This window comes from Ptychodera flava, chromosome 18, assembly GCF_041260155.1.
Source record: "Ptychodera flava strain L36383 chromosome 18, AS_Pfla_20210202, whole genome shotgun sequence".
Lineage (NCBI taxonomy): Eukaryota > Metazoa > Hemichordata > Enteropneusta > Ptychoderidae > Ptychodera > Ptychodera flava.
In genome coordinates, this window is record NC_091945.1 from 27,491,982 (window position 1) to 27,511,795 (window position 19,814).

Genomic DNA, 19,814 nt, shown 5'->3' on the forward strand with positions numbered 1-19,814 from the left:
CATGGGAACGCGGGCAGTTTCCCTCGCTATGGGTAGGAAATGCATTGAGCAAGACACACTTCCGGGTTCGCAAAAAAACGAGGATCCCATTTACGGGGCGCTCAAATATAACTATTTGCTGTGATACATAGCAGAGGCGTATATGTTTGTGATGCTGAGAATAACATCAGTAAATAAATGACGGGTTTTAAAAGTTGACGTTTTTTGCGATGAAACAGACTTCTGAAGGTAGCTCGCTTGGGGAACACGTCATCCCGGCCGCTGTCCGCTTTGACCCCAGTAATTCACACTGGTTTTGGTCGGCCCCAGGTACCCAAGTCACTTCGACCCCGTCACACTTTTGCCTACACACTACGGGTTTTTTGGCAGCCAATTTGTTTCACGCGTAGTCGTCCTAATGAATTATTCATGACCCACTACGGCAGCGACACGCTGTCTCATGGACGTTGACGCCCGTCAGAAATATATAACGCTATTGCCGCCGTTTCACGCTAGCATTGTCCTAAAGATTCTCTAAATATATAGTATACATATACATGAAAACGTATATGTAAGTATTTTACTTACATATAAAATAAATTACGAAAATTCTGCCAAAATTATGCTGACACAGACAAGCGGTTATGTCCGAATCGCGTACAGCACCACTGCTAATTAACCCTGAAACCAATTCGTACAAGAAAAGTAAGGCGTAATTTTAAAATCGAAAACGATACGATTTTTGTTACGATGAACATCCGAAGGACTGTGTCTTTTCTTTCATTTCGTGCGAAAAATGAAAAAATTGAACCGGCGAGTTTTAGGTATTGCAAGTGTGATGAATGATACGAAAAATTCCCATAGTAAACAATGGTTTTTGCGCCGTCGTCGGTACCTTGTGGATCGCTTGCTTCAATTTTTTTAGTGTTTCATTCATAAATACAAAAATTCACACCTGAGACCTTGAGATGCCGTACTACAATCGTATCGTTTTCGATTTTTAAATATATGCTTAAATTCTTGTGATTTTACACTTGAACCGCCGTCTGTAGTTCGACAAAAAACACATTGCCCGCGCCTCATAGGAAAACAATGGCGTCTACTATCTGCAAATTCATGGCCGCTATCGTGCCGATCACTTGCTTCAATATATTTATTTCATCAGCTACGAATGTAAAAATCTAAATCCGTAATCTTTAGATGTCGTTCTACAATCGTATCGTTTTCGATTTTTAAATATTGGCTCAAATTATTGTATTTTTACATTTTTACCGCCTTCAATTTTTCGGCAACACACATACTCGCGCCCCATAGAAAACAATGGGCGCTGATGATCTACCAGCTTCGCCGCTATCGTGCCGATCGCTTGTTTCAAAATATTTATTTCACCCGCTTTGAATGTAAAAATCTAAATCTATAATCTTGAGATACTGTACTACAAGGGTGTTATTTTCGATGTTTGGATATTCCGTTAGTTTCGTGTAAATTTACATTTTACTCTCGTGATTTGGCGACGTACGCGTATACGTTACTCCCTCCCTCCCGCACCCAGTATTATCGGCTGTAAATTCTTCGCCGCTACCGTGCCGATCGCTTGCCTCAAGATACTTATTTCTTCAGCTATGAATGTAAAAATCTAAATCTATAATCTTAAGATACTGTCCTACAAGGGTATTATTTTCGATGTTTTGCTGTTGCGTTGGTTTTATTTAAATTTACATTTTACTGTCGTGATTCGGCGACGTAATTTATTACTCCCAAGCCCATACAAAATATTTACCGGCTGTGATTATTCACCGGTCCCGAATCAATCGCTCGCTTGGAGATTATTATTCCTTCAGCTATTGACTTTAAAAAAATACACAAATAATCTTGATGTTGTGCACTTCAATTGTATGGTTTAAGATTTTGAAGTTTTGCTTTAATTTTTTAAAGTTTACATTGTTACAGACGCAAGTAATTCAGCGCCTTACATGCAGAATACCCTATAGATAACAACGGCGTTTTCACCGGCTGCAATGCTTTACCGACCCCATTTACATCGCTCGCCTATTTATGCTTATTGCTGCCACTATGTAAATAAAAAATTACACATATTATCTGGAGATAATATGCTGCCATTGTGTGGTTTTCGATTTTTGAATGCATACATAATTTGTTCATTTTTTGCATTTGTATTGCTGGTGTTCGGCGACATCAACATGCGTTGCGCGATATTGTAAACATTGGCTGTATAATCAGTCTGCAGGTGTATTTCAATAATCCGACATATCTTGGGAAGTATATCCTATTGCCAACAGTAACACGTATTGTCGGGATTATCGTACGGAAAAAAGACTGCAAAAGTAAGACTTATGAATCTTCATCAGAATTGAACACATCATGATTGTACACGAGTATCAACCGTGAATGCACGTTGAGCTCGGCAGTTACACAAGCATGGTACGCTACATGCATAGCCCTACGAGTATGGCGACAGTGTCCGGCTTTGGCTACGCCGCCTACCGGAGGTGGGAGGCGGCGTAGCCAAAGCCGGACACTCTCGTCATACTCGTAGGGCTAGCTACATGCACTGCCGCGATGCCGATCGTATGCATTCCAAGGCCTATCCCGGAATTTGTTTCACAAACAACCTCAAAGGAGAGCAAACATACTTCTATGGACAATGACGAACACGTTTCTTGGCGAAGCAAAATCAAAACAGTGCAGAAGTACATGAAGTAGGTCATGGCCTTGGACTCTGTGCACGAACCTGATTGGACACTTCAATACCTTTGACCCAAAGTTATTATTCATCAGCACTTCCATGCCATGAGGCTAGGTAGAGAACGTATGTACTCATTTCTGGCGATCGAGCAGCGAGGGAAACAATCAATTACCAAGGATAAAGCTAATTTGCTAACGATATTTTATCTTGAATAGTGAGTTGAATGAGTAATAAAACATCATATTTTTAATGTTCAATACGAGGTTGAAACACGGAGGGACCGTGGTTGAAACCAGAGCTATCCAGCTGTAGCCAACCTGGACAAGCACATTCACAGCGCCCTCAAACAGTCGATTGTTTTCACTTGTCATACGCGGCGTAACAGAAAAATTAAAACTTTCATAACTTCATTAATATCCAAGCCATGCCCACCAAAACCTTTTCAGTTCTAGCCATTTGAATTCTGAAGATGTCTACCAAATTTGACTGAAATACGTTCAGCCGTTTTTGAGAAAATGGACCAACAGACAGACAGACAGACAGACAGACAGACAGACAGACAGACACACAGACAGACAGACAGACAGACATCGCTGCGACATATGCTCACGTGTTCACACGTGAGCAAAAAATGGCAGAAGAGCGTACGCTGTACAGAAATATGTACAATTGTTGTAGCCATCGCTAGTTAGAGCAGTCACCCACGAAATATTGACAGACTTGTATAATTTTATCTTGAACTCAGAATGGGAAAAATTAAAATGTATTTCATATCTGTTTGAAACCTTTTTAAACATAATGAATATTTGCATCGTGAATAAGTCAGGACTGCGGACAGCGAGATTTTTCATTGCTTCGCTTCGATAAAGTTTGTGTGAGATGTATGATAGCGTGTGTACTAGCGCGAGTGCTTCACGAACTCTACGGCGAGTGGAGAGGGCGCAGTCAGAATTGCAACATCCTTAGCTCGGTTATTGAACCAATCTTTTTGAGATTGGGGTATGGCGCGTAATGCATGCCAAAATTAACATCCGTTTTCTTACACCACTGACCGAATTTTTCCACTAGTCATCCACATTCGGCTTGCCGATTTCTGAACCCACTCACTGAATTATTCAAGTGGTTAGCGATTTCTGAACCCACTTACTGCATCCTTCACGTGGTCAGCGATTTCTGAACCCACTCACTTACATTCAAGTGGTTAGCGATTTCTGAACCCACTCGCTGAATTCTTCATGTGGTCAGCGATTTCTGAACCCACTCACTGAATTCTTCATGTGGTCAGCGTTTTCTGAACCCACTCGCTGAATTCTTCATGTGGTCAGCCTTTTCTGAACCCACTCACTGAATTCTTCATGTGGTCAGCGTTTTCTGAACCCACTCACTGAATTCTTCATGTGGTCAGCGTTTTCTGAACCCACTCACTGAATTCTTCATGTGGTCAGCGTTTTCTGAACCCACTCACTGAATCCTTCAACTGGTTAGCGATTTCTGAACCCACTCACTGACATTCAAGTGGTTAGCGATTTCTGAACCCACTCGCTGAATCTTCATGTGGTCAGCGATTTCTGACCCACTCACTGAATCCTTCAAGTGGTTAGCGATTTCTGAACCAAGTCACTGAATCTTCAAGTACTGAACTCCCTAAGCTCAACTTCATTAGTTTCTACTTATGACACGAAACAAGACCCCTACGTCACACAGCGTCATGCCTACGTCAAATGTCGTCACAAAAATTGTGGTGTCAATTTTATTAGAATGCTAAGGGGTCGAAATTTACTTTGACCTCTGAGTTTTACGTCGACAACAAGTGCGCTTACGTCAACTAACACACTCTGTCAGTGGATTATTTTATTTTATTTTTTCTTCCAGGCCTTAAAGCCCCATTATTTTTTAACTTTTAACCTTTTTTGTTCGAAATTACATGTTATTCCCTTTCATTCATCTTGAAATGTTGTTCAGTGAAGAAATAAGCCAAATTTGTGCTTCTGTATATAGTGACATACAAACGCTAAATACTGCCCGATCGAGTTAGATTGCCGCGCGGGTTTGTTGACAACGCACATGTATACGTCTTGCAGCATGCCTTGCACGAGTGATCGCTCGCATGGAAGTACAGCTCTCGTCATCGTACGGTTTCAGAAAAACGACAATATGGTAATTGAATATCGTAATTTAACTGCCTGTAGCTAGATTTAACTTTACCAAAGGCGATTGAAACCTCTACATTCAGTGTTGATAACTGACTTTGAAATCTTAAATTTCAGCTTCGAATGATCGTGATGACAATAACCTTAACACAGAAGTGATATTTGCAATCAATACCGTTATTTCACGGTGACCTGTAATTGATTTTGAGACGTACAGTCGTGCAAAATTAATTCAGTCCGGTGATTCTTTTAAAGTGTTTTTACTCTGTACTTGATGGTGAAATAAATTTCTTCTGGTATGATGTCTCGCATTTGTTTTTTTTAACTCGTCGCCACGTGACTTTCTTTTGTTGAAAAAGTGTCCATTTCACAAGCTCTTTTGTTTAAAAGTGTCCGATTTACTAGTAAACCGGACAGTTTTTAACAAAAGAACTGTCCGATTTACTAGTAAATCGGACACTTTTAAACAAAAGAACTTGTAAATCGGACACTTTTTAAACAAAAGAAAGCCAGGTGGTATACAGTAAAATATTCGGTTATGGAAATAAGAGAGCATGGTTAGAACAATGGGCACGAGGCGGAGAGTGGTATAACTAAGTTAAAACAAGGAACATTCCTAGGAAACGATAAAAGGAAATGTTCTTAACGTATTTTAAGACCTTAGAATAGTTAAGTGTCGTATAATAAGAGGCTCTCATCAGCCAACAGTCCCAAAAAATTCCTGGGGCCATGCCGCGCCCTGCCCGGGCAAATGTCCACGGTCGCTGGCTGAATGACCTGCGAATGATTTTATTTTGTTCTCCTCTGTTTAAAAACGTACTGTTACTGTGTTTCAGAGGATACAGAACTTTGGGCAAGTAAATTTACTTTAATGTGTATCCGCGCACTTGTCTTCCTTATAGCTAAAGGCATGATACTTTGTAAATTAAAGTTCTGAATCTCCATCAAAGATCAGCGGACATTGTCAATATGCAATGATTGTAACGAGAAAAGAGAACAAATCTGAAAAAGAGGGTGAGAGAAGAGAAAAATTACAAAATAACGGAAAGAATGAAAGAGAAAAAAGAAAAAAATTGTTCATCCGGAGTGGGATTCGAACACACTTGCTGGGGGGGGGGGGGGGAAGCATTAATCCACACACCTCATGTTGTTGTGTGTTTGAAGCTGCAATTTTGTTTGTATATGTTCTCGAATTCATTTTAGGGGGGCAGTTTGAGTCTCGAAAACGTGAAAATTGAGATCGCGAACACGATTTCATTGGTTGTTTATTATGAAACAGCGATAGGATTTTAGCAAGCGATGTCAGCAATTCAATTGTCAATTGAACACGTGGGTCTAAGGCTAATTATTGAGAACACACTTTTTGTCACACGAGGAAACTCTTTCAACACGAAAGCCATACATTTGAGACCATCTGATACAGCAAAATGGTGACATAAGTGTACAATTTGCATTTAATGGCAAGTTATCATGATTGTGTCGATAAGGTGCTTTTTCTTGCTTACCAACACGATCATCGTGTCGATAGCCAGAACGTTATTTGGGGCCTGCCTTACGCATGGACCGAATATTAGGCTACGTCCATGCTTAGCGGTACGCCATAGCTCACTCCGAACGTCTCTAGACTACAGCCTAAGCAAATTGTGCAGATATATGTGTCATGAATTCTTTAAAAAATAAGTAAACAACAGAATCAAACCAAGAGGTTAGTTTTCTGTTGGCCGGGTGTGCACGGGGACGACTTTGCAGTGAGGCCGGCCGGGATCTCTCTTGTGTTCGAACTTCTAACATGCCTGGGGCGCCATTAATGTTGTGCTCGCATCTAGCCGGTTATTGTACTACGGTAGTCCTTATGAGGATTAATAGATACCCGTTACGTTTGATATTATTTGGAAATACTTTCAAATTTACTAAGTAAGACTTTTATACTGTATTCAAGATATAATTTGTTCCTTTCTATGCATTTTCAATTACGGCAACGATATGCGAAGTTGATGGGCTGTACATGTATTGCCTATCCTGTACATACAGCGTAGCCCGCCGGCCGTACACCAAACTTCGTTTGAGTAGACAGAGCAGAAGCAGTCCCGTCATTTATTTTCAACGACATTTTCATAATACTGCATAATGGAAGAAACGACTAGTTCAATGATTACGATGGTGAAATATTGAATTTTTATTTATATATGTTTTTCTCTCTCAATTCATTCAGCAAACTTGATCTCCGTACCGTCGGTCACAACGTGCAATATGCCTTGCATGAAGCTTACAATCGACTGCCTCCATCCATCGTTACTTTAGCTGTTCAAGACGTTTGTTTGCACGGCTCATTATAGTCGGAAAATCTGTAAACACCTACATATTTATATCTTTCCAGTATTTCGCCGAACTTTTGCGCGTCTCCAGTTTCGATTGACCAGACCTTTTCGAAGAGCATAGGTTTCTATGGACGCCACAGTAAAACAAAACTTGCGTCACAGTCCCTCTATCTATAGAGGGACTGTGCTTGGGTAGATTGACGGTGGTGTCATTACGTTTCGTCTTGTGTGTCAAGAAAGCTTGACTTCTGGTCCGGACAAGAAGTCATTTTTCACTCCTTTTACTGTTCATTGTACACGTTTTGTGAGGCGGGCTGGGCATGCGAACCATGCGATTCAGTATCTATTAGATTCATTTCCGGGTCACATCTTACAAGCTTTGATAAAGACCCCCTAGCGTAATGGTCAGCCACCTTAAGAATCCGTGAGTGAATTTGACGGGTCTCTTTTTGAGTGACCGGATTATGATAGAAAAAAATATCAAGTCTGCTGAGGTGCCTAGCGGAATGTAGGCAAGTAGTCAAAGGATTCGGTGAGTTGGTTCAGCAATCGCTGACCACTTGAAGGATTCGGTCAGTGGGTTCAGAAATCGCTAACTAGTTAAAGGATTCAGCGAGTGGGTTCAGAAATCGCTAACCACTTGAATGTCAGTGAGTGGGTTCAGAAATCGCTAACCAGTTGAAGGATTCAGTGAGTGGGTTCAGAAAACGCTGACCACATGAAGAATTCAGTGAGTGGGTTCAGAAAACGCTGACCACATGAAGAATTCAGCGAGTGGGTTCAGAAATCGCTAACCACTTGAATGTAAGTGAGTGGGTTCAGAAAACGCTGACCACATGAAGAATTCAGTGAGTGGGTTCAGAAATCGCTGACCACATGAAGAATTCAGCGAGTGGGTTCAGAAATCGCTAACCACTTGAATGTAAGTGAGTGGGTTCAGAAATCGCTGACCACGTGAAGGATGCAGTAAGTGGGTTCAGAAATCGCTAACCACTTGAATAATTCAGTGAGTGGGTTCAGAAATCGGCAAGCCGAATGTGGATGACTAGTGGAAAAATTCGGTCAGTGGTGTAAGAAAACGGATGTTAATTTTGGCATGCATTACGCGCCATAATTGGGGATTTAGCCGAGCGGTTTTGACTGTTGGCCTCTGCGCTAGGTGATTGGGTGCCGTGCGTCGTGGGTTCGAGCCCTGTTGATATCATCGTATTCAATATTGTAAGACAAAATAAAAGGGACAATTCAGTTATTAATTGAATGTAGTTGTTATTGTTTTTGACGTCTGCAAAATGGCGTGCTTGTACATTCTCAACCTCTTTCGGTTGAAAAGCACGCATGCCTTCATGGTGTGTCGACTTTAAGCAACACATCAACGGGCTATTTGAAATGCCAAGGTTTAAAAATACCGGTAATATACGTACGATGCACATAAAGACATCATTAAACTATATATAAAGTATCATGAATCACTGAAACAGTACATCCAGCCTGGCCAGGTTTATTTTGGAATTCCCTTTGCGTGTTGATTAGCGTAATCGTAGCGACGCGGTGGCATGGTTCGACGTTTTCAGATATTTCCGTTGATTTTTGGAGTTTGTTGGTAAATATATTGAAAGTCACGCGATTTTGGAAGTACATAACCTCGAGCAAGACTTTAAAGCTCATACTTTCGACCGATCTCTTTTTAAAATAACGGGTGAAAAAACTGGTGTCTCCTGTTGACCTTCACATAATTTATTCAAAATGGTGGACATTTACACTGAAGGGAAAATTCAATCGTCAATTTCCACGGAACCGAAATAAAGAAGCATGGACCACTTCGAAGTCAACTCGACAACCTATGTTACAGGAAATTTACAGGATTGTAAAATTTACAGGAAAGTATGCATTTTTCTGAAATTATGCCCTTTTGATCAAACGGACTGTAACATTTCATGTATTTTGATATCTCTGTGTGTGTAACATTCAATGGTAATGTTGATAAAGCAAATTCAAGTCTGGAATAGAATCTATTTAAATCGACAATAACATTGCAGTATAGACAGTGTGTTTTGTTGTAACTATTTAAAGGCGGACAATAGACGGATATTATGAAAAAAATTATGAGATTTTTATCAAAAGTCATATCAATTGTCCCTTAAACGTTGTCCACCCAATCCTTTTGATACTTATAAAATGCACACCTTGTTTAATTCGCATTTAATTTTAAAATTCCAAATGTTTCGCTTTCAGTTAATTAAAGTAGAATGTGTTATGGTTTCAGATATTCTGACTCTTTTGAATATATTTTCATGATCTACCGCTTGTGCAAGCTCATTTAAAATTGTTGGTTTGGCCAGTGCCAAGAGCTTTAATACTATAGAATAGCTCCTTGTTTATTTATTTGTATAAACTGTCGACAGTCCCTTGTGCCTTCCCTTTTCTATTATTGGTATTGTCTCTCGCACATACAGGGGTGGGTGTTATCGCAAGCATATATTGCCCAAGGCGCTAGTCGGGAATGCCGAGGGCATGACCGCGAGAGCCAAAGGTTATCGTCCTGTATTATTTTCTATAGATGGTCATTGCCTTTCCAGTTACTCGTATAAGAGGTCGATAATGACACACATACAGGCTAGTGGTACACTGCATTATCAGATAGTTAAATCACGACACTTCAACATGGTTACAATATCTAGAAAAGTTGACTGTTCACAAAGACGTGGTCCACGACAATTAAACAGACTTGGCTTCTCACTAATGTCAGTATGTCAAAGTCTCAGAGCGTCTAGATCTCTCTGTCTAAGCGAAGAAGTACGAAGTGTCTAGAAAGTGTACAACTTCAGTCATTCCCAAGTCTGCATATTGTCATGACTTTGGTATGCATCTTTAATTAACGAAGAGGAGGGAGGTCGTTTCGATCTAAGTATATTGTCAAAGAGAATGGAACGGTCTGCCAGCAAAGAACGTGGAGGTCCAGACTCGACCAGACTTGCGCCAGACACCAGCCCTTGACTATGTCATGTCCAGTGTTACTGCAGTGATGAAAATGGCGCAAACGACTGTCGATGGTCTATTATTTTTTCATCAATTCCTTTATTTTCTAAAGGTATTATAGAACACATATCAAAGAGTATGTGTATCTAGATAGGGAAAAGGGTTTCATGTCCCTTTCTTATTCTGAGTTCCGTCATGAAAAGATCAAAGATGTTGATTTTACTGAGATCTTCTGTATCTTTGTACATAATCCATGATTTATAAATAGTGAACATGGCTAATACTAAGGGAAAATTTACTTTTTACTGTTATTTTTTAAACCACACAAAAGAAGATTCATTGTAATTTTAACATTACAGTTGTATTCACTGGTGAAAAATCGTTCAATTTGATTCCAAAAATGATTTACTCTTTTAGATTCAATGAACATGTGAAATATGTCACTTGTTACATTACAAATACTACAAAGGCTAGTTGAAGTTATTTTCCATTTGTACAGATAAATACCGTTTGGAAGAATATCATGTATAAATTTATACATAAAGTTTGAAAGTTTCCTTTCCGTTGTCACCTGTATTACTCTTTTGTACCAAAGCTTTGACCAGTCACACTCAGGCCTCAAATTCAGAATTCTGTTCCATTTATTTGGGATCCAAGGCTAATGAATTTCTGATTAATAAAAGACCAGTAGTACTCTTTTGTGATTACCTTATCAACACTTTTTTATGACAACTTTGTTTCAAGAAGACAAAAGGTGTTGGCAAAGCTCCATCGTCTGTTAGAAAGTCTATTATTTCTATCAATGCCTTCTGTAATCTTGTTCCATATATGATTATCAATGTTTCGAAAATTAGTGTTACTCATTCTTTAAAGATTTTGCACCATTACTTAACCCATGACATTTTGTTGTTTGTCTCAAGCCACATACGTTTGCTAGGTGTCTCAATTCCAAAGGCCACAGACGTAAAACACTCATTATGTGTTTTCAAGGACGTCAGCATCACTTTCAACCTCGGTTAAATTCATATAATTAAGATGTTACGATATACTCTCTACCTCTGTGTGTGTCTGTCTATCAGTCCGTCTGTGTTCCTCTCTGTCTCTTCGTATGTTTCTTTCTGTCTGTCCCTGTCTCCCTGTCTTCTGTCTCTATCTGTCTGTCTGTCTGTCTGTCTGTCTGTTTGTCTGTTTTTCTCTCTGTCCCTATCTATATGTTTTCTGTCTGTTTGTCTGTCTGTCTATCTGTCTCTTTTTTCTTCAGTGGCAAAGGTAATGTTTTTTTACAATCCAAATTGTTCTCAGATCCTCTTACGTTTCAGAAAATTGAAAAAAAAGTGTTAACAAAGAGAACTGTTTTGTACGCAAGGCCATACCTTTTGAAAATTAACCTTTTTATGATTCTTTTGGCTGTCTCCCTAAACTCGTTTCTCGTATTTAGGAAAAGTGAGTGTAACGTGGTTTCTGAAGGATTTCGTAGTATGTAAGAATGCCTGTTCAGATAGTCTCGCTGTTTTTGAGGCCCTAGAGCGCCCCTTATTCATTAAATAATATCTTCCGTTTCGTGACGTTATCCAGGATCACAGGACGACCAACGCACAATGAACACCACACTCTTTCCAGTACAATTTGTATAAAAATTGATCAATCAAAATTTTGACATTAACTTTGTAGACCATTTGGCCAGGTTGCTACCTCTGCAAATATCTATGTCAATTTTGAGAAGAAGAGTATTATTTTTCAGAATTTTCTATGACTTTGACCTACCCTATACCTCTACAGCAAACTATGGCTACATCCTTTGTTCTAGCCTGCACTGGGCACCATATTGCTGTGCACCATATTGTCATATTGCTGTGCACCATATAACTGTGCACCGCATAACTGTGCACCAAATTGCTGTGCACCATATGACTGTGCACTATATTGCTTTGCACTATATAACTGTGCACCGCATAACTGTGCAACATATTGCTGTGCACCATATAACTGTGCACCATATAACTGTGCACCGTATAACTATGCACCATATTGCTGTGCACCATATTATTACTGTGCACCATATTGCTGTGCATCATATAACTGTGCACAATATTGCTATGCGCAGAAGATGTGCTTAATCTAGGTTAATGCCATCTATAAATTCCAGATTTTTAATGTGTGTGAGCACCAGTCGGCTGACAGTTTCCAGAAAAAATACGCGTTTTTGTATAAGAATACTCTATTTAAGATTTCCAGGATCCTGATGAGAGTGCACACAATCACCATCTGTAATAATTGACCAACGCTTTTTGCTAGTTGAAGTTGTAAGCCAAGCCTGAATATCAAAGTCTTGGGTTCAATTGTTGACTGACAATTCATTTCATTTTTCGTAGAAACTATGTTTTAGGAATTAAGTATTATTTGCTAACAAGAACTGTTAATGCTTTAGTAGGAGTATTATGGTGTCCAATCCACGTTCAATTGTTTTAGGCACAGACAAATATGGACAGACTGGTAACGCGGCATGCCTTTTGTTCCATGGTGGTCTCGGTAGACTTTTCATATTAAAATGAGCTTCAAAGATGTTAAACATTTTGGAGGCTTTGTTTGTGGTTGATAATTGCACAAGATTATGCGAAAAATACGACGAGATAGCATCGTACTGCCAGTCGCGTAGCAACCATAGTTACTTTGTGAGCTCTCAGGCCAGAAACACTGCTTCACGCCAATCAAAACATAACACGCCACCAGTTTCATAAACATGTCCTTCCTTGACGCACGTATAAAACACGGTATGACTTACCGTAAACCATTGAGTAAAACCAGACAGTATCGATAAAATACTTTCAAATTTGGTTCAAACACACTCATTATATATTCATAAAGATATGAGAGGAATTTTTAAAACGGTAAAACTCACTTTCCTGAAGCTCAAAACACTCCCGTTTTCGCCAGCACGTCAATTCCGCTCAGCACCACACGACAACAACAACACAAACTTTGTCGAACATACTTTCGCTTAACAATCGGTGAAAATCCGAAAATTACCGAAGGATGCATGGTCGGCACTCTTCGGAAAAGAGAGGCGAGAGCAACCTGAGGCGAGGCGAACATGGATGGGTTACGTAACCGCTTCACGCCTATGACAATACCCGTTGCGAGTCTGTTTGTCTGTGTTTTAGGGTATAGTGTGTTTGAATCTTGGGGATTACAGTGATATTTTCTATATCTACTCTGCTACATCAGTTTGTTCACCCATTCTGATATAACGGTACCTTTTTTTAACAGGAAGTGGCAGTATCAATTAAGTACGTTAACCTTTTAACTGCCGTAATTTTTCCCAACAAAATTTTAATGCAATATTTTACCAATTTTGTGAACTTTTCTGAGAGTTTTTTCATAATTTTGGACCAAATTGATATCACATTTCATCGGTTACGGTTTTTTATCAAGCTTTTGGCAAAAATTAGAAAAAAATTGACTGTAATATATTTTGTAAAGGTGACAAAAATTGACTTTCGCGCTCAAAGGGTTACTCATGGTCTTTTAGCCTAACAAGATTCGTCTTGAATGCCCTGAAGACCGCGTGGTATTTGCTGATCAAAGGTAGGGACTGATGTGCTTTTGTCTTCTTAATACCGGAGCATAGTCCCATTGGAATAACGTACGAAGTCTGTCGGTGTCGAAGAAAAGGCGAGATATACGTCAGACGTCACGGACGGACAGCAGTTTTGATTTCCGCCAAGGGCTAATTAACGGAGCAGACTGCTGACGTCGCCACAAATACACAAAAACAAGTAGCATCTCATTTTGTTTTTCGCAGACAACATAGTGAGTTTTCATTTTCATTACATTTTTCGACCTATTTGCACATTTCTGTATATGGAGATAAAGCTCAACCTGTGTGAAATGTTTTTTGGCGGTAAAAATTTTGAAGAGATGGTAGCTGTAATTGATGATATTTTTTTCCAATTTTGTTACGCAGCAAACATGTACTGTTTCTGCTTTTCTACTTTTTCTTCGTTCAGAATTATGTTCAAATAAAAAAACCAGATCAGTACACGGCAGAGTACAACGTGTAAAACGTGCAGTGTTATTGTTGACAGCTCTATTCTGTCCGGACTATATCTAGGGAGCCGTCATTATTTACGGCGTGGGGGTGGGAATTTTATCGAAAATTCTGAAATTTTGAGTTACCCCCCTGCCAACCATGATGAATTTGAGTAACCCCCCTTGCTCCCTAACACAGACATTTTGACTGCCCCCCTCCTTCTCACTAAGAAAAGTGAATATCAATGCATATATTTGTAATATTTACAAAAATACAGCAATCCTGCTTTCAAATCCTGCAGCAAGCGAGGCTTGCCGAGCCCGTTATTTCTGCTTTCCTCCCGCCCGAGTCCATAAATAAACATTTTGTTCAGGAGGAGTCTGTTATTTCCGTTATATTATCGACGAACCAGAGAAAACCGTCAAAATTTACGAAAATCTCCAACGCAAAAGACAACGGGGCCCCGGAACTTGTGCACTACGCGACGCACTGTCACGCGCGCTGTAAAATTTTCCAAATCCGTGGACTTTTTTGTGAAAAAAGTGTCTAAACTTGGCCAACAAGTGCTTTATTTGTGATTGATTATTATATTTTTACAAATCACAATTTACGTTCTAGCTGTAAAGTTATGATGTTATTATTATCATTCATATTCACGGGCATGTTAAAACAAACCATTACTATGTATTATATTACCATTCCCTGCCTGTCGCATTTTGATTGGTCGAGCTGAACCATGTGACTGACCACAAATACACAGTAATGGTCTGTATACATGCCCGTGAATATGAATAATAAGATTAACAACTCAAAGTATCGTAACTTTACAGCTCAAACGTAAATCATAATCAATCACAAAATAAAATGGAGCATTTGTGAGCCAAGTTGAGATACTTTTTTCTGAAAATATCTCCGGATCTGCCAATATTTTACAGCGCGCGTGACAGTGCGTCGCGTATTGCTCAGTTCTTGGGCCCAGTTGTCGTTCGCTCCAAAAATTTTCGCAAAATTTGACGGTTTTCTCCGGTTCGTTGATAATATAATGGAAATAACAGACTCCGCTCTGACCATTAACGTTTATTTATGGGCGCGGGCTCGAGGAAAGCCAAAGCCTCGCCCGTTAATTTTTGGCTTTCCTCTCCCCTTGCACATAAATAAACGTTAATGGTCAGCGCGTCGCCCGTTATTTCTATATTTGCGGTCAGTCTCATGGTTCAGCTTGACCAATTAATAATATGGTAACATCATGGAAAACATGTGAGAAGTACATACAATAGCGCTTCATTTAACACAGGAAAATTGAAACAGCATTTACGTTATATCAGGACACATTACAAAATTATAGATTTAATAGCTGAACATAAATGAAGAAACATGGCATTCAAGTATGATTGATCATAATCACAAACAAGGAGAAAAATGTCTTTTTTCATAAGCAATACATAGGTGTTTGTCTAAGCAAGGGAAACCGCGTGCGCTATCGGCAGGTTTCATTAATTTTATCAAGCGTTGAAAACGCGGACTCCACTGATTATTCTTACAAGATAATAATACCGCAGCATGACAATTATTACTATCAATTCTATTCTCGACATTTTGATTGTTATCAGTGAAGAATTTTAACCTCTCTGCTTGAAATTTTGAAATATAGTCGTATGGTTCACAACATAGATACGTTGTAACCCACTCATAACCGTTAGATTGTCTAAACTCGATGATAACTTTCTGATTTGGATGAATAACAGACAAAACTATTAACCGCCAAAACATAAATATGACTCGCAAAATGACGCGCAAATTTACGACAATCGCTTGTCGTATACGCGTGTCATGTCATATGACCGTGTGACATAGCCTTTGTAAACAGAAAGCCAGCTATAAATGCTCACGTGCGTTATAATTGACAGTTTCCATGGTGACCATGGCGCGTCAAGGGTTTCCCCCTGGCGTATAGCTGAAACGACATATATTGTGTCGCGTGCATACCGGCTTTGGCGCCTGATCCCAGTGCATCGGAGTTGGAGGAGGTAAACATTGTGCCACGCAGACACCGAGGCTTGACCAGCGTTGCAGCCTGTTCTCTTTCTGGGCCTCAGAACCCTGATATTTAAAGTAAGTTCCGCTCCGAGCTTCACATATTTCAAATGATCTGTTGAGAATTTGTCTGTTGGTAGAGTCGATAGCGTATTACGCAACGGAATTAGTTGTTGGCCTGCTACGCAGATTTGCTGGTCAATAGCAGACCGCAAAAGATTGGTAAAGGGTGTGTTTATTGGCCCTAAATCGCGTAAAATGATCTAAAATATGGATACAACGACCTCGTCCAATAAAACTCGTGACAATATTGCTACAATATTTATTTCTTCATTCTAAAGAAATGCTTTTCTCGCCATGACCTTCTTTATATTTTATGCTAACGAGCAAATGAGCGAAATCAGATATACGCAACCACATACGCATGTTGCCTCAATGGATAGGTGAATATTTGTACAGAATAAATATTGCGCAAAACGGGAAAATTACATAAGATGAGGATTTTCTGTTATGATGAAGTTAAGCGTGTTAGGATGCATAATATTGGCAACGACGTGTGAAATAGATGTTCTCACAACGCAATCTTTTGTCATCAAACAGCAGCCGCGTGTACCCAATTCTGCACATGCGCCTTCCGTTTCTGTCCACCAATTTTGTCCACCGCTGCTGTCTGTTGAAAGGGACCCTTGACTTTGCGTGCATGCAGCCATCGCTACCACCTTCTGCATCTTGTTACTTAGCTGTGAAATGCCTAAAAAGGGGACATTCGAAACTTTGCCCGTCTCCTGTAAGGCTATCCGACTGCTGAACACGAATATTTCATAGGTCCTAAGCAAGCCCTGAGCTGTGCAATTCATTCACATTATTCCTAAATTTATGATCGCGAACAGCATCCAAAGAAAAGTAGGAGAAGAACTGACGCCGCCGGTTTACACGCTTTTCAATGTATTTTATCTTCAGTCACTTCGTTTTACCTCCGTTGGTGTTTTGCACACTCGTCGTAATGTGTGTTTGCACTCCGATTGCATTTATACACACGAAGAGAGTAAAAATACACGTTTGGTTTCAGTTGAGGGCACGATACTTGTGAAAGTAGCGAGTGTGGTCTGCCTCTCACAGATATCAAGTAGCTAACTGTTGACAATTTCCATGCAACAGGTGCCCCAAGGAGGGGACAACATTGAAACCGTATTGAGGAATCATGTAGGGATTAGGGAACGAGCACAATTAACGGCGGGGGGGGGCTGGAAGAGAAAATATGTGGTGCAAAAATTTTTTACAGGCCCCCCCCTAACACCAGCAAAAATTTTAGTGGCCCCCCCATCACCGGCAACAAAATTTTTGTGGCCCCCCCCCCCCCCGAAAAAAAAGAAAGATTACATGGGTACAAAGTTGTACACATATATATAATCCTTATAACTTTTAATATATGCTTTAGTGAAAACAACATTCTTGCATTCTTGAAATAAATAATAAACAAATAAATATATAAATAATAAACAAAATAACATATGTTCAAGCTTTACTACTTGTAACACCTACAGCTAGCTTATAGAACAGGAATGCCTGTCAGTACCATGTGAAATTAGCATTCACATGGCTAGTTGGCATGGCTAACTGTATGTGCATAGGGAATAGGCAGTTAGGCAGTACACATTCATTTCAGCTAGCCATTCACATAAATGTGAACGAATGGTTATTTTGAATAACGAATGGTTATTTTGAACTGTTCACATGTATGTGAACGAACGGTTATTTTGAATGCACATATGAATGACAGGGTCATCCTGGCAGAAAAAGAGCACCATGAAAAGTACTGATTTGACACCAGATTTTACTTTTATTGATGTTGCTGTTACGAATTTGGTAAACATTGTTACATTTGCATGTTTGCAAGGTGTAAGCAAATATCAAATAAGTGAAATCAAATTCCAGTGAAATCAAGTACTTTTTACACAGGCTCTTTTAGTGTACATGTATTATATGATACAATTGGTTAGAGATGTAATTTAACCATATTTGGCCTAAAACTAAGACAGGCCAAACAGAGTTAAAAGCAACTCAGACTCACCTGATCACAGCAAACACAAGCAGACTCACCTTTCCAAACGTTCAAAATAAAAAGCACAAAATAGGCCTATATCTGTAAGTCTGATGACCAATTTAATAAATTTTTGGCTTCAACAAATTTCATAGACACAGTGAAAAGTGATTTAGTCAAAGATAGTTTTTAAAAGAGTTCATTTAGCTCTGGCCAAGTCTCGTCTTTCATGTCCTATTTTGTTTTGAAATTTGATATTGAAGACTTCTTTAGGTAGGTCATGATTATTCTTGCCGAATTTTTCTTGGGCCTTGGCTGATATGCACACTGAAATGAAACAGAAAGAAGAGAATGAACTTAGCAACATTTATTAAGACAACAAATTTACAATACAGTTTCAGAACATGTGTGTGATTTGTTACATACACATAGAGGAATTTTTTACATGCATCTTTGCGAGTGCAAAATTAACACATTAAAAGTGTAACATATCTAGAAATGTATTGGGCTTGTGTAAGTTGTATTGACTTGACTAGTTGTTGCCACTGGCCCTCAAGCTCAGGTTAAAAATGTCGGGCCATATACAAAGCCAAGCTTCCCAGGGAAACATCGATGTGCAGAGAAAAGCCTCTCTATAAGGCATACTAATTTCGTAATTGCCCTTTATAAATATGCATTTCAAATACTTACCGGATCAATGGAAAATTATCGTCCACGGCGACTTGCTATCTCGGTCACTGCATCCAACAATGTCGCGGGGAAATGTCCACCGAAACATACATAGACCTAACTCACTTGCTGTTTTGACTAAAAATGTGTCGTCACTAGGGGAAGAAATGACTGAGAAATCAGCCATAATTCGTAAGATTCAGCTGGAGATTTGAACAGCCGTTAATACTTGAAAAAACTATGCGTTATCTCATTTGAGAGATGCAACGCATAATGTGTCCGATAACGATCGCGTGGGAACACAAAGCATTGGTCAAATTCGAAAGGTCAAGGGTCGTGACCGTCGCAAAATTTTGACATTTCAAGTACGCGTAAACTGTTCTTTTAGATTTTTCTAATAAGCAAAAAATGACTTTATATGAAGAGATCAGTTAAAATACGGAAGTCCAGCACACTAAGCCAGCACACTAAGTGAACCCCGTTGCAATACTGATCAGCCTTGTTAAATTCCAGCATACTCATTTACGGGACCCTTACGTTCATACCCTGTTGCGTGCCGTCCACTCTCGGAAACGCAACTCTTTCCAAAGTCACGACATCATACATCGTCAGAACCGTTAGTCGATCCGGCTCGATTTTTGAACGGTTTGGGGATGAACAGTACCTGTACTGCGTTTCCATTAAGTTTTATGTAAGTTGTGATCGCGAAAGTTTTACAATGGCAGATGCAGAACCGTCGCAAGTGTGTTCGTCGTTGTGTGATGATCTGACAAAATTTATTGACAGATCCAACCATGTGAGTACCTTTCAATAGAATGCAGGTTCCGATCATATTGAATATTTAGCGGTGAACATGTGTTAATTATTTCACATTTTGAAAATAAAAATAAACGATGTTTAAAATTTGATC

The 19,814-nt window shown here is 39.5% G+C and overlaps 1 protein-coding gene across 2 annotated transcripts in view; it reads left to right on the forward strand.

Annotated features, from left to right (window-relative positions):
• The window catches only part of LOC139117286 (uncharacterized), a 34,011-nt gene that overhangs the window by 7,669 nt on the left and 6,528 nt on the right, over positions 1–19,814 (forward strand). The window contains exon 1 of one of the 2 annotated variants that reach the window (XM_070680254.1): positions 16,106–16,272. The exons of the other annotated variant lie outside the window; for it this stretch is intronic. The gene's annotated coding sequence lies outside the window, so the exon portion shown is untranslated. Of the gene's footprint in view, positions 1–16,105; positions 16,273–19,814 lie in introns of those variants that run through there. 2 annotated transcript variants of the gene reach the window in all.